The following is a 16,066-nucleotide window of genomic DNA, read 5'->3' as shown; positions in this document are numbered from 1 at the left end:
TTAAAATAAAACTTCTTATCTTTAAGTTTTTATTGTTTAGATAAAAATGTTTTACTACATATTATTAATCCTCAAATGTAACACCTAAACATTAGAAAATGTATATTTTTAATTTTTAAGTACAAACATAAAGGAGTACCTATAGTTTTTTTCTGCACAGTAACACAATAAATTATAGTTATGTTTTGCTTAAAACAAAAGATTATTTTTTAAATTATAATTGTTGTAGTTTTCCATGGTGCTTTTTATTTACTAGTAGCTAATAAAGCGTTTGTAGTGCCCTCCCCTATACATATAAAAAAAAGTTCCTAGGACCTACTAAAGCTTCACAGTAAAGACCAAAAAGGGAGATAGACAGACAGTAGTATGGTTTCTTTTATCTAAAGCTTTAGATTCCAGTAACTTATTTACCAAATTAGTTCCCCATTTTAGGGAAACTTTACATATGTCTTGGATGGCTTTAGCTATTATTTTTTTTATTTAAGACTTTGGATAGTTTTAGGCTATTTTCTGCCAATTCCTTACCTCTTTGAAAAATAAGCCTCTAGATGCAAGGGGCGCATCCGATAGCTGGGAATAAAACAATAATTGATTTTAATAGAGAATTCTGTATGAATCAAAAATCAACAATATTAATATATTAGGACTTATAAGTAGGGGAAGTTTCGAGTATGGATGAAGGGATATATCAATGAGATACAAAACTAGATAATAAATCATTATGACTAGAGTTTATTTTGCTATAATTGCATCATCTTCGGCAATTTTCCCCAAGTGCATTGTCGGGCACAGAAAACTGGCCCCCATTATTTTGATATAGTGGGATGTTTTCATCGCTCAATAGACACTTTGTGTGAAAGAACTTATTAATCTTAGTATGTAGTTTTTTCAACCTAAAATATTGCTCACTTTTTTCTAATCTATAATACAAAGTAGAACGATGTCTTTCCGTCTGTCTGTCTGTCCGTCCGTCCCTTAAGATCTCAGTAACCACTGAACCGATCGGATTCTACTCTTCAGGGAATATACCTACTAGTCCTGTGGTGGTTTTAGTCTATTTTCTTGGGGGGTGGGACACCTCAACCCCCCCCCCAAAACAAAAATCCCCTCCCATTTTTTTTTTGCAGAAGATTTCCTTGGTCCTTTTACGTATTTCGCCAAAAAAATTTTTATCACCTCTTGGGGCAAAGCCCCTAGAGGCTAGGGGCGAAGCCGCTAGTTTATATAAAAAGTAGCTTGATGTCTGTTTGTCTGTTTGTCTGTCCGTCTGTCCCTTAAGATCTCGGTAACCACTGAACCGATCGGATTCTACTCTACAGGGAATATACGTACTGGTCCTGTGGTGGTTTTAGACTATTTTCTTGGGGGGTGGGACATCCACAAACCCCCCATAAACAACCCCCCCCCATTTTTTTTTAATTTTCAATTTGATACTGGGGCATATTCAATTTTTTTTCCCGAAAATTTTGAAATTGATACTGGGGCAGCTCAAACTTTTTGAGGCAAAGCCCCTAGAGGCTAGAGGCGAAGCCGCAAGTACAATGATAATCTAATAACAATTTTAATGCTGAGAGACAAATTATGTACAGTACATGTTTGTTATACATCAGTTTTTACCAGATTTTTACATTTAAAAAATAATATATAGGCAACAAATACATTTTTTTATCTATTAAAAGCAGTATTTTAGTGAATATTTGCTTTATACTTTTCCAAATTGTGTACATTCTCGGACTTCTGATTTCCTGATTTCTATTTAGTGGCTCTGCAAGATTTTCAATAATTTAGCATAAGACTACACCCATGGTAATATATTGGAAAATAAGTTTGTCACCTTAAGCGGATTAATTAGTATTAATCAGAGAGTTGGGGATAGGTTGATTCAACCAATATGTAGGGATATAAAAGGATGAGACGATGGCCGATAAATTGATGTACATCACCAATGACACCTTCTGTAGATTATAATTAGTGGTTGAAACGTTTGAACACTTGCCTTAATTATCCAACCAATCAAAATACAATAAAAGTCTCCAAAGTTGTTATGCCGACGAATAAGAAAACATTAATATAAAACTTTGAGAACTAGTTTAATAAACAGCCCTATGTCCAATTCCTACCTACCACTTATGTATAAAATTTAAGGTCTGCTGTAAATAATGTTGCGAAGATTGAGTGGGGATTGCGATGAATTTAATCTCCATTGTTCTTTTCTTCCCTGGAATTAAGAATCTTCCTTGTTTCTTATCAGCAGAGACCATACATATGTATTAGACTATATAAGATGGAAAGAATTTTAATGTTACAAAAAAAAAATTCTTTTTTAAATTAGAATAAAATATAAAGTTGGAACAGAAGAATAAAAAGCGTTATTTTAGTAGCCAAGCTAATCTATGATTTACAGTCGGTCTGTCTTTTAACGTGATCTTCTCACCTCGAAATTAAAATATAAAGCCAAAATAAAAGTTCCTATGACATCAAGAATGTAATTTGTTTTGTTCATATTCTGTCAGCCCATTTATTTTTTCGTGATATTTTTCTAAATTTATACATATATATATACAGGCATAGACGTCCAAGCTTTTTATTTTTTTTTGGGGGGGGGGTAAAATTTTACCCCGGGGGTAAAATATGCTTGGGGGGGGGGGTAATTACCCCTCCTGAAATCTGTTGGCAGGGGTAAATTTTTTTACCCCCCCCCAAAAAAATTTACACCCGGGTTAAAGTTTGTTTTTTTTTGGGGGGGGGAGAGGGGTAATTTGAATTTTATTAAATATTTAGTATTAATAATGCGCACAAAGCGCGCAAATTTTTTTTTATTTTTGGGGGGTTATTTACCCCCCCAAAATTGTAAGGGGGGGTAAATACCCACTTTAAATCGTCACTTTACCCCCCCCCCCCTTGGACGTCTATGTATACAAGGTGATTCAGAATAAACTGAGTACCTATCATAGTGGCTGCATTTTTAGAGATAAAGAAAAACACTTTTTTTCAAAGAAGGTGTATCAACTTTTTTTTATAGCTAGCCGGTTCTTTTAGTAAGTAGTAGATGTAAAATTTTTCATAGAATTCAGATATGCAATCGGTTTTTTTGTAGACCTCTTATTTTTTAAGTAATTTAAGTTTTTTAAAAAAATAATTAAGTCGGTTTTAAGGTACTAAAACGCAACAAAATAAAAGAAGAAAATGGCCAGTAAGAACAAAAATAGTAAGATCTTTAATTTGACACCTTACTTTTAAAATTCTGTTGAGTAATTATTGAAAAAATCTATTTTTTTAACCTCGGTTTAATAAAAACTTTAGACCTAAATATTTTCTCAAACAGACATAAAAAACATGGGTTCATATATACCTTTAGAATCAGAAAAATATTATGAATCCATTGTAAGCAAAATTGAAAAAAAGTAAAAAAATAAAAAAATAGCCAATTGTATTTTTTGTTCTGGCAACACTATCGTCTTCCCTTTTTTACCCCCTCTTTACCCCCTCTATACCCCCTTCCCATTTTCATACTCAATTGAAGAGTTAAGACGTTGCCTGTACAATATAATATGATATTTTCATATAATTCCTTTTATTGTAGTTTATATACTATATTGTAAACTTTTTTTTCAATTTTGCTTACAATGGATTCGTAATATTTTTCTGATTCTAAAGGTATATATGAACCCATTATATTGTAAACTTTTTTTTTTCAATTTTGCTTACAATGGATTCGTAATATTTTTCTGATTCTAAAGGTATATATGAACCCATGTTTTTTTACTTGTGAAATGATAAAATTGAGTTCAAAGTTTTTATTCTCGTGGGTTTAAAAAAATCGATTTTTTCAATAATTACCTGACAGAATTGAAAAAGTAAGGTGTCAAATTAAAGATCTTACTATTTTTGTTCATAATGGCCATTTTCTTTCTTTTTTTTGTTGCATTTTAGTACCTTAAAATCGACTTAATTTTTTTTTTAAAACTTAAATTACTTAAAAAATAAGAGGTCTACAAAAAAACCGATTGCATATCTGAATTCTATGAAAAATTTTACATCTACTACTTACTAAAAGGACCGGCTAGCTATAAAAAAAAAGTTGATACAACTTCTTTGATGTAATTTTATACAGAGGACAAGGACATATAATCATTTTTTCTGTATTCCTTCTGGTTGAGTCAGAAAAACGAAAACGCCGTTTTTTCAGAATCACCGTTTATATATGTGCTTTGGTACTTATGGATGTTGTCATCCTCGTTTAGATAGGAACAGTTTGATATTCTACAAAAAAAAAGATTTTATCGTCACTAACTTTATATAAACAGGCAAAATGTAATCCAAATAAATCATACACAGTGTAACATCAGCTTATATAGCAGCTGCGATAATTATAGATTAGTTATGTGTATTTAAATTTTCATTTCATTCCTGAAATATTGTTGTTAATGCATTCCTAAAACTAAAATATATTTTACTAGAAAAAACATTTTAATGATATAACATATTAACACAACATATAAGGGATAACAAGACAACATCCATAAAGCGAAGATCGACATATCAGACAGACAGACACAGAACTTAATCAATAATTAATTAACTGCTCTTGTAATATCTAGCAGGCAATACCTGGTACCCTCCCTCAAAGTACCTAGCGAGCAAAGAAACCCTCCATCCTATTGTAAAAATGAATTTTCACTTTGTACTTTCGTAAGACTTATTCCTCTAGTGACCTAAACCTAAATACCATTTTGTTGCAATAACTTAATATAACCTAGAAAAAAGGTGAAAAAACAATATAGAAAACTATCTAGTCAGCCCTTTATATTCAAACTAGCGGCTACGCCCCTAGCCTCTAGGGGCTTTGCCCAAGAGGTTTGATTAAACCAATTTTTCGTATTTTAGATTTGAAAGAAAAATTTTAAAAATTCGTTACAAACAAACAGACAAACAAACACACAAACAAACAGACATACATCGTTCTTCTCTGTATTATAGATATTCAAAATAAATGGGGGAGAAAGGGTTTTTGCGCTCGACTAGGCACTTTAAGGAAAATCGCTGAGAATCTAATTTTGAAACCTTAGCAAATATTCTATCTAAACCTTTTGTATTATTGAATAAAATGTGTGATGGTTAATTTGTAAGTTTTGAGGCAGAATTGTTTTCTTTTATTGCCATATTCCTGACACTGTTGTCCAATTGAATTATTCAAGGTTGCATGGAAAATACATAGTTTACATACAAAGTTAGTTATCTAAATTCGGATGATGACAGATTATGCCCCAGTTGCCTGCAGCCAGAAAAGGATATGCATCATGGAAAGAAAACGAGGTTGCAGGTTTCGTCGCATATTCACAGTAGCTTTTGATAGATTAATTTAGGTTAGGTTAGGTAAATGTTCATAATTGCCTACAGGGTTAGGAAATTGGCCCCGCAAAGTTAGAGCCCCCTGCAGGGTCTAGAAATAGGAGAAAAACCTGCTACTTTTTCATGATTTAAGGACACAAACAAACTATCAAATGATTTTACCTAAAATATAAATAAAATTACACCATATCATAGGACATAAATCATCACAGTAATTACATTTAAAATTGCTGAATATTTTGATATTTTTTGTAGTGTGTTGGCTTAAAACATGTTTTGTGCTGTAACTAATGGAAGAAGGGGGGTGGGGGAGAAGAAAGTGGTTTGTTAGAATATACTTAAATGAATAATTTGCTGTATCCGGAAGATAAATAAATTTTCAAAACACATAATTTCTAGTAATTTATAAGAACTTTAAAAACACTTTAACACAAAGTACCCTGTTGAGCACTCTTATGACCTGTCCCCCTTTTTAGAAAATAAATTCAATAGAAGAAACAGGGCCGGGTTTAGTTTTTTGGATTGTTTGTTGATATCTAAGGTCAGGTTAGGTTAGGTTACATTGGATAATGGAAAGCCCCACAGCGTTAGGGAACACCGCAAGGCAGAGAAAACCAAAAACTCCTCCACTCCTTTTATTTAAAATTTATTAAAATATAAACTGGGTATATCAGTCTCTAACAGACAAACTTAGTGTTTTAAATCCCTATTATAATTAATCAATTAAAATCGATGTCATCAAGGAAAATAGCCTAAAACCATTGTAAAAATCCGAAGCGGTTTGCTAGATCATAATTGACAATTGTCAAGACGGATAGTCAGATAAATAAACTGAAATCTACTAAATACTTTAAGATTAAATTACAGTACTAAATCAATTAAAACCTTTTTCCTTTTAACATTCTGGGGCTCCTCCCGTCTCTATCCAATAAGAGAGCAATTCTAAACCAATTTAGTCCCTTATCTCCCAAGAGTACAATAATTTCAAGCACATGCGACGTGAAACAAGGATAACTACATAAGTAGCGGATTGTTGATAATATTTCGAAGATTTTTAATGTACTGAATATATTAGAAATGATGGTGGTATCACTCGGGTAATTTCACATTAAAGTAAAACACTAGTGGGGGAAGGGGTTAAAAAACTGTATCTCCCCAAATCGCAGTGTCCTTGTGGGTCATTGTAAAACAACCAATAATGTCGGTTATATTAACACAGCCATGGAGGCTTGCAGTACCCCAAAATTGGTTATAAACATTCTCTGAGCCTACTATTTCGGTTCATGCAGCGGTAGACGAAAATGCTTTGCTAAAGACACACAAATAAACACCCTAATACTCTTATAAAAGGATATATATGTAATGAAGTACTTTGTTTCTCTGCTTTGCTTTATTATCATTCATCTTGGTGTTACACGTTTAAACATAGGTTTTGCATCATTTTATTATCAATAAAATTTATGTTATTTCTAATCTTTATACAGTTAGGGAGTTGAATCCATTTTTATAGAAGCAGAAATATAATCTATGATTATGGTTTGGACTCTCTAAAACTGTAATCTACCTTTCCACTTTCCCCTCTCTTGGTGAAGATATCTTCAACGCCGATACGATTTTTGAAATGTAAGATTACACTTTCCCCTCTCTTGGTGAAGATATCTTCAACGCCGATACGATTTTTGAAATGTAAGATTCCACTTTCCCCTCTCTTGGTGAAGATATCTTCACCAAGAGAGGGGAAAGTGGAAGGGTAGATTACAGTTTTAGAGGGTCCAAACCATAATCATAGATTATATTTCTGCTTCTATAAAGATGGATTCAACTCCCTAACTGTTATAAGTAAAAATAAATTAATTGTACTGTAAAATGTCGTCTTTGCAGAGCTATTATTTGAAATTTTAACACACAAATGAATGTCTTTTTTTCATTAATTTAAAGGTTGTTACTTCTTAAATGTGCAAAACATAAATTTTTTTTATGTTTTAATCGTAAAAAATAAATCCCTAAAAAATAAGTTATATTTGAAATGTGCCTTTAATAAAAAGTGGTCACAGCTGACATTATATCGTAAGTCTTATGACATTATAACTATAAACTTAAGTTGACAGAATTTTTGACAGGGAATGATTTTAAATTACAATTGAATAATAAAATATATTTACATTCTCTTTAGTAACCCTTTTATGATTTTATGTAGAGAAGATACGCTCATAATAAAACGCAACAATTAAGAAAATTGCTGATATTTTTAAATTGTTATGTGTCTTATCTTTTTGAGGTTAAAGTAAAGTAACTTTTAATTTCGTAATTCATTTTTAAGAATATCGAAGCTTTCTATAAATTTAGATTATGACCATGCTGTTCGTCTATATGTTAAATTGTCGGGTCTTTCACACAATAAACCCAACCCTTTATTTTTAAAATAAATCGAAAAAGGGGGGTGGGGGGTAAGTCTATGTCTATCCCTTTCAGGGGGGGGGGCTCTAACCCTGCAAGAGCTTTAACCTTGCAGGGTCTATATCTAATGCAGTACCTTAACCCTATAGGCTAAACAATAACATGCAACCAATAAAAGCTAACCTAGCCTGACATTAAGAAATAATCAATTGAAAAACTAACCCCCTTCTTACTTTAGATTTATTTCAAAATTAATGGGTGGGGGGGATTTAGATGATCAACAGGGTACTTTTTGTGAAAGTCTGGTAAGCCGAGCGTTCTCGGCCCACGGGGTAACGAGTTCGGATTCAACGAGCCCTAGCCTTTAAGTATTCTACCAAACAAACAAGCAGGATTCAATCATACAGAAATTATATATTTTAAACTGAATAATATTTACAAGTTATGTTTACTATATATATACAACAAAATATAACAATGGTTAGGTTTGAAGGGGGTGTGGGGCGCTAGGGCTTAGCGCCCGACGGTAGACAGGCTGTGGGGGCAACGGTGGTAAAAGGGGAGGCAGTGCCTCCCGATTATATAAGCGCATGAGGGACTCGTGATAGTTGCATGTTCAAGTCCCCTCCCCACATTTAGGCAGGCTAGTTTGACCGCTGGGTGCGGGGTTAACAGCGGTCATGAGATGGATAGTGATATAATAGGATTAGTGCGGGGGGTTTGTTATCATAAGTCACAGCGAAGCAACTCTGTAAACGGCCTGTCCGTCTGGGTGTCGTATTACCACAACCTCCCCTTCAAGGGTTGCGTGGCTCCTGAGCCACCAGGCCTTGAACCTGGGGATACGACAGCCGGCTCATGCGCCGGACAGGCAGTTCTTGGGGCACAGCTCGATGGAGGACAGCTCGGGCTACACAGGCTCCCTGGGACACTCGTTGCTCGGTCTGACTGTGGTTGGTGATCAGCATTGTCAGCTCCTGGTTGGCTTCTAGGCGTGGGTTGGCAACGGCCAGGCCTCGCCGCTGGAAATTTTGCCTCGTCTGCAGGATCAGTTCTGTCGCGGCTGGTAGCTGGACACGGAGGCCTAGGCAGACTCTGGTGGTTCCTAAGGGTGGAATGGTGATGGCAAAGGGCGCATAGAATTCCATGGGGGCGCCTGCTTGATTCAGGTTGCTTGGCCTCCTAGCTCCTACCCGGATGGGGATGGCTGTCATCAGCAGGGGGCACATGGCTTCTTCTTCTTCTTCTGGGGCGGCCTCTTCCATCGCAGTGGCTGGCTCTTCTCCTACAGGCTCGCGGCTGGCTGGCAGGTTCTCCATGTCTGCGTCAGGGTTCCAGATGGCATCTCTGAGTGGCTCTGGAGCGGGCGGCGGCGGCGGTGGTTCGTTGGGCTGCTCCTGCAGGTTTTCCTCCACTGGGTCACGATCTTGGCCGCTAGGCTGTGGGGCGGCTGCGGCTGGCTGGTGCACTGGGAACTCTCCTGGGTTGCTAGCTGCGGGCGCCGCCGCTCCAACTGGCAGCTCGGTGGCATCCTCGTCGCCGTCCACGTCAACTTGGATGTCTTCTGGGATCTGGTGGGCAGTCACATCTCCAGTGTATTTGCGCAGTCGGCCTACATGCGCGGTAACTTCTGAGATCCTGGCTACTGGAGAGGCAGGTTTAATGACATAATGGACTTCTGTAGCTTTCCTCACTACTTTCCAGGGGCCAGTCCATCTCTTGGTAATCTTGGCTGCCTTCCCTGGCACCAGGCGGGGGGCCAGGTACCAGACCAAGTCTCCAACCTCATACTTGGCCGTGCCTTCGTAAGCTGCCGCGCTCCTCCTGATGGCTCCCTCCTCCTTCTGCTGGATGGCATCATAAACTGCATAGTAGCGCTGCAACAGAGCTTGGACGTTGGCTGGAACTGAAGCATATTCGGTCTCTGGCAGCCGTAGCACCATGTCCACCGGAAGTTTGGCCTCTCTCCCAAAGAAGGCCAGGAACGGGGTCACACCAGTGGATCTGCAGGCCTTGGTGTTGTAGGCAAAGGCGATGGCAGGCAGGTGTGGCTCCCAGTTGTTATCGTCTCTGTCTAGGAACAGGCGCATGCCTGTGTTGAGCGTCCTATGAAACCTCTCCACTCGGTTGGACTGCGGGTTGTAGGGTGGTGGATGTGTCAGGCCAATCTCGAGCCGGGAGGCCAGTTCCTGGAATACCTGGCCGGTAAATTCCATTCCATTGTCGGAATGGATCTTCAGGGGGCATCCGAACGTGGCCAGGTGGCGGTGCAACAGGGCTTCAGCCACCGTGAGGGTGCGCTTGTTGGGGATGGCGTAGAGGCTGACAAACCGGCTGAATCCATCTTGGCAGGTGAGGATGTAGCGGTTCCCAGCTGGGGTCTCTGGCAGTGGCCCCACCAGGTCGATGAATAGGACTTGCTGTGGATACCCCTGGCGGGAGGGCACGTGGATCCCCTGCTTCAGCCTCTCCTTGGTAACTTTCTGGACACACTCAGGGCAGGTTTGTACCATCAGGCGGACGTCACGGGCCAGGTTGGGCCACCAGAAGTGCATGGCAACGCGGGCGATAGTTGCGTCCATCCCAAAGTGCCCAGCCATGGGGGTCCCATGGGCTAGAAAGAACGCGTCCTGCTGGAGGGCCGAAGGCAGCAGGTATCTTGTCCTCTCTCCTGTCAGAGTCTGGTCAGTGGTGGTGAGGCAGCCGTGCTCGTCAAGCCCCAGGGCTGGGAAGCGGCTGGCGTACTGCTGCTCGTCTCGTTCCTTGCCACGCAGCTCAGCCTTGGTTGGGGCCTTGCCATCAGCCACCCATTGGCGGACACGGAGCAGGAGGGGGTCCTGTGTCTGGGCTTCCAATACTCTAGCTGAATCCAGTCGGGCGGCAGGAGGCCGGCTAGCTGCGGCCTCCCCTAGCTGGCCAAGGTTGTGGATATACTCAGCCTGCTCTGCTAATTCTTCGGCGCTAGCCGTTGGCATGTTGGCATCTTCCCGGCGGCTGAGGGCGTCGGCGTTGGTATTCTGGGTGCCAGGCCTGTGGCAGACGGTAAAGTCTAAGGCCGCTAGCTCCTCCTGCCAGCAGGCCACCATCCCTGTGGATGTGTTCAGTGATTTCATCTGTAGCAGGGCAGAGGAATCAGTGTTGATCTGGAAGCTGCGGTAGGACAAGATGCCGTGGAATTTTCGGATCCCATAGATAATGGCGGCCATCTCTCCCTTCCAGGACGGGTAGCGCGTCTCAGGGTCGGTTGTCTTGCACCCCACGGCGGCAATCAGCCTCTCCTTGCCCTCCTGGCATTGACTCAGTATGGCAGAGATGGCGCGGCTGCTGAAATCTGTGGTGAGCTGGAACACTGCTGGTAAATCAAACCTGGGCGGCGCTCGGATGGGGGCCTGGCGGAACTTGTCCTTGAGTTGCAGCAGCTGGGCTTCCATCTCAGGCGTCCAGGTTAGGGCCTTGGCCGTCTTCTGCCGATTCATCTCGTAGGTGAGGTCTGCATACTCTGGGATGAACAGGCGGTAGTATCCAAAGAAGCCCAGCAACGCCAGCAAATCCTTGGGGGTGCTAGGGGCTGGCCAGTCCAAGATGCGGTCAATATAGTCCTCTTGCATGGCTATCCCCTCACGGCTGAGGGTGTGTCCCAGATAATCCACCTTGGATCGGAACAACTTGGTCTTGGCTGGCTTGAGGCGGATCCCTCCCCTACGGTGGGCTTCCAAGACCTCTCGGAGCCGGGCCAGGTGGGCCCAGGTATCCTGATGGAAGGTCAGGACGTCGTCAAGGTATGACTGGAGGTTGGCTGTGCCTAGTGGATTTAGGACCCCTGCAATAAACCTGGAATAGACAGACGGTGCCGTCGCCAGGCCAAAGGGCATCCTTTTCCATTGATACAGGCCCCTGGGGGTGGTGAAGGCGGTGCAGGGCCGGCTATCCTCAGACACACGGATGGTGTAGTATGCGGCCACCGCGTCTAAAGCACTGTAGACACGGTGCCCGCCCGCTCGTTCCACCAACTGCTGGATCCTAGGCAGGGGGTAGCTGTCCAGCTCCAGACACTTGTTGAGGGCTCTGTAGTCGACGGCCCAGCGGGTGCTCCCGTCCTTCTTCTTGATGGGCACCAGGGGGCTGCTCCAGGCGGAGTCCGACGGCTCTATAACTCCTTCCTGTAGCCAGGTGTCCAGTTGTTTCTCCAGTTCAGCCTCTTGCCGCGGGTTCAGATCCCTAAATCTCTGGCGGATCGGCTGGGTCCCTGGCTTGAGGCGCAGCTGCAACTCAACCACATCTGTGCAGCCGGGGGTAGAATTGGAGAAGACGTCCCTGTACTCTGACAACGTAGTCCAGACCTCCTTCTTGAGCAAGGGGTCCTTGCGTAGGAACTCATTGTCTTCCATCTCCAGGGCCTCCCACAACTCCTGCATGTCTATAGGCTCAGCAGGTTCTTGGAACGAGTGGAGACGTGGGGGAGGCGTATCAGAGACCTCTAAAATGTCAGGTTTGACCAGCTCCCCTGCCACTGGGAGGCCAGCATCCAGCAAGAGGGGCACCTCTCCCTCATTGACCACCAGTACTCTAAACACAGTGGCAGAGCCAGGCCTGTGGGCATACAGGCCCTCTGGAATAACAAGGTCCTCCCCAAACCTCTGTTCTGGGGCAGCTAGTTGAATGGCATCCTTGGTGCGATGGCCTACTAGCTCAACAGGGACCGCCATAACCCCGCGGCCAGGCAGGACCACCCGCTTGGCTGTGCGGAGCTGGGGTGGTTGACCGTCAGTTGGAGTGACAGCGCTTAGCCTATACGTGGCTGGTGCGGGGTCAGCCTTGGCTCCGGGACCCACCGGCCGCGACTTGACGGGCTCGGCTTCTGGAGGGGCTGACGTGTCGGAGCCAGGCGTGGCTCCGGGGGCGTCCGGCCACGATTTGACGGGCTCGGCGCTGGGAGAGGCAAAAGTGCTGGGTCCAGCTTTGGCTCCGTGGGCGTCCGGCCGCGACTTGACGGGCACGGCGCCGGGAGAGGCTGGGGCCTGAGAGTTGAGTGTGGCTCCGGGTACATCAGACCGCGACTTGACGGGTCTGGACTCGGGCTTGGCTGGTGGACTGGCTGGAGGTCCCAGGTAGAGGGGGCCAGGTGGACACGGCTGGCCGTTGATAAAAATGTCGGCGGAGAAGATTGGTTCTGGAGGGCTGGCAATCTCAGGAAACGTTGTTGGCAGGCTCTCCCTTGGCACCTTGGGCACTGGGGGCAACCCCATGGCTAGCAGGTTAGCTCCCTTGTGTGCGTTGAGCTCAGCGTCCACCCAGTGTGTGCCCTTCTCAACCACACGCGGCTGCTCAGGCAGGGGGCCTGGCAGAGGCCCCTCATAGCTTAGCTCTCTCTCGGCTGTCTCCCGGTCAATGGGGACGCCACGGAGTGGGATAAACTCCCCACGCACCCACAAGCAAGGTGGTTGCATGTCGAAACAGAGCCTAGTTCCGAACTCCTTGAGAAAATACCCTCCTAGGTTCAGAGGGTGTGAGAGATTCCGGACCACAGTCACGTGGTATAGATGGAGTATAAGAGTGTGTGAAACTGCCATATATAACTCTTTTAATTTTCCGATTACCTGGAGGGGCTGGCCTTCCTCATTAACAGTCAGGATCTGGGTGTTGTCCGGAATCAACATGCGTTGCACGCCCATCGCGTGCATGAGATGCTCAGAAATTACAGCAGACCCTGGTACACGGTTGCCAGAATCAATCATGGCATCAACCTGTACATGCTGGGCAGGGTCAGGAGTAGGAAACCTCACCCTGACATGGCAGGGGAAGTGGAGGTCCTGCCCTTGAGACAAGGGGGCCTCTCGTTCGGCTGGGGTTGGCAGAAACTTTGGTGGTGGCCGCACCGCAGCTATGGTGGTATCGCTTACCATGGTGGCTTAGACTGTAGCTTCGAATCACTAGAGCTTATTAATTATCACTTGGTCAACAATTTTATATTTATTTTTATCACTTGGTTGACATTTATACACACTGATGTGTTGTTATCACTAGGAGCTCTAGGTGTGATTCTGGAAGCACTGGCAGCAGGGAATGTCCGTCCTGCAAGGTTCAGAGGGGTGACGGCGGTAGGGAATGACCCGTCCTACAGCGCCGCTGGTTCGAATCCCGACAAATGGCGGCAGGGAATGGCCCGTCCTGCAGCGCCTCGGGTTCGAATCCTGGGAGGCAGCGGCAGGGAATGTCCCGTCCTGCCGTGCCTGTGGCTCAAAATCTGCTATCCGTCGCAGTGGTAGGGCTTACTTGTGTGCTGAAGCTTCGCAGCCACACATTGCCTTCTTAGGGAGACCAGCACACAGCTGTCTGTCTCGTAGGTTTGGCCTGGGTGTCCTGGGGCTTGTCCCAGCTACACTTGCCAATTTAGACTCAGTTCTGTAGCCGTCTGAGCTAAATTATCCGATTGCCGTGGCTGCGCACCTAGCGCTACTCCTACACGACACGGAAAAAGCGTCTTAACTGGTGCTTTTAGCAGGCTAAATCTGCTTGCTGTAGGCCAGGGGCCCACATATTGCGTTCAAAATGATGGAAATTCGACCTAAAAAGGCCGTCTCACGGGTCAGTTGGCGGCTGATTGTCCCCTTACTTGCCAAAGGGTCCACTCAGAGGTAGAATAGGCTAGTTTCTGTAAGGCTCGATTGAAACACGCTGACACCAAGTTCTGGTAAGCCGAGCGTTCTCGGCCCACGGGGTAACGAGTTCGGATTCAACGAGCCCTAGCCTTTAAGTATTCTACCAAACAAACAAGCAGGATTCAATCATACAGAAATTATATATTTTAAACTGAATAATATTTACAAGTTATGTTTACTATATATATACAACAAAATATAACAATGGTTAGGTTTGAAGGGGGTGTGGGGCGCTAGGGCTTAGCGCCCGACGGTAGACAGGCTGTGGGGGCAACGGTGGTAAAAGGGGAGGCAGTGCCTCCCGATTATATAAGCGCATGAGGGACTCGTGATAGTTGCATGTTCAAGTCCCCTCCCCACATTTAGGCAGGCTAGTTTGACCGCTGGGTGCGGGGTTAACAGCGGTCATGAGATGGATAGTGATATAATAGGATTAGTGCGGGGGGTTTGTTATCATAAGTCACAGCGAAGCAACTCTGTAAACGGCCTGTCCGTCTGGGTGTCGTATTACCACAAAAGCGCCAAATAAACTACTTCATGTAACAAAATATTTGACAAACATATCCAATTACCTTTTCTTTAATTTGAGATTCCTAGTCACGTTCATCGATTCATCTCTATCCTCTAAAATACAAAGTAGCTTGATGTCTGTCTGTCCGTCCGTCCGTCTGTCCGTTTAAAGCTTAAGATCTCAGTAACCACTGAACCGATTGGATTCTACTCTTCAGGGTATATTCCTATTGGTCCTGTGGTGGTTTTAAGCTATTTTCTTGGGGGGTGGGACACCCCCAACCTCCCCAAAAATGAAAATTTCCCCCTCATTTTCTTTTTTTTTTCTTTCTTTTTTTTTTTTTTTGATGAAGTATAATTATATATGTAGTATGATGAAGATGAGGATCCTAATTTTTTTTTTAATAATGCATATGATGAAGATGATGATCCACCACATGTACTACATTTTTTTTAATCACCTCTTGGGGCAAAGCCCCTAGAGGCTAGGGGCGAAGCCGCTAGTAATCAATAGAATAGTAAGACAGACAGACATACAATTACAGACCAATGACAAACAAAAAGACATACAATAGCTTAAAAGTCAAAATTTAAAAAAAAACTCAAGAGAGAGGAAAAGCGAGTTTATGGCAAAAATATGATTATAGATTTTAAAAATATTTTGTGCTTATTTTGAATATTTTTCGATCTTGTCACCATTCCAAATTTCCAAAGTAAAAATGAAAATCATTTTTGTATGTATAGTACATTATGCACTAATATTCGGCTTTGGGTAGCCGCAGCCGCATTCAGCCGTGCAGCCCTAGGAAGCCAAATTAATTTTCAACACCCAAGCATTCGCACGGCTTTTCTATTCTCAGCCGCCGGAGTTGATACGTTTGAGCCGCTTTTAGACGGCGTAATTTTTTCTCCGCGGCTGTCGTCGAGCCCCGATTAAAAGATGTTTTTCAATTTTATTGTGTGTACATGTATCAAAGGATCAAGTTGCCGTTAACTTATATAAAAAAAACATTGGGACAAGTTTTCGGCTATTTTAATACAGGTTTTTAGGATTTCAATATTTCAATATTATAAGAAGCTTCATTATTAAATGTAGGTAAAAAATGTCCATACCCTGCCTTTTTACATGGGAATTATCAATTAAACAT

This window comes from Acartia tonsa, chromosome 13, assembly GCF_053477335.1.
Source record: "Acartia tonsa isolate MP-2025a chromosome 13, ASM5347733v1, whole genome shotgun sequence".
NCBI classification, from domain to species: domain Eukaryota; kingdom Metazoa; phylum Arthropoda; class Copepoda; order Calanoida; family Acartiidae; genus Acartia; species Acartia tonsa.
The sequence above is the reverse complement of the archived record's forward strand: the minus strand, read 5'-3'. Positions refer to the sequence as shown.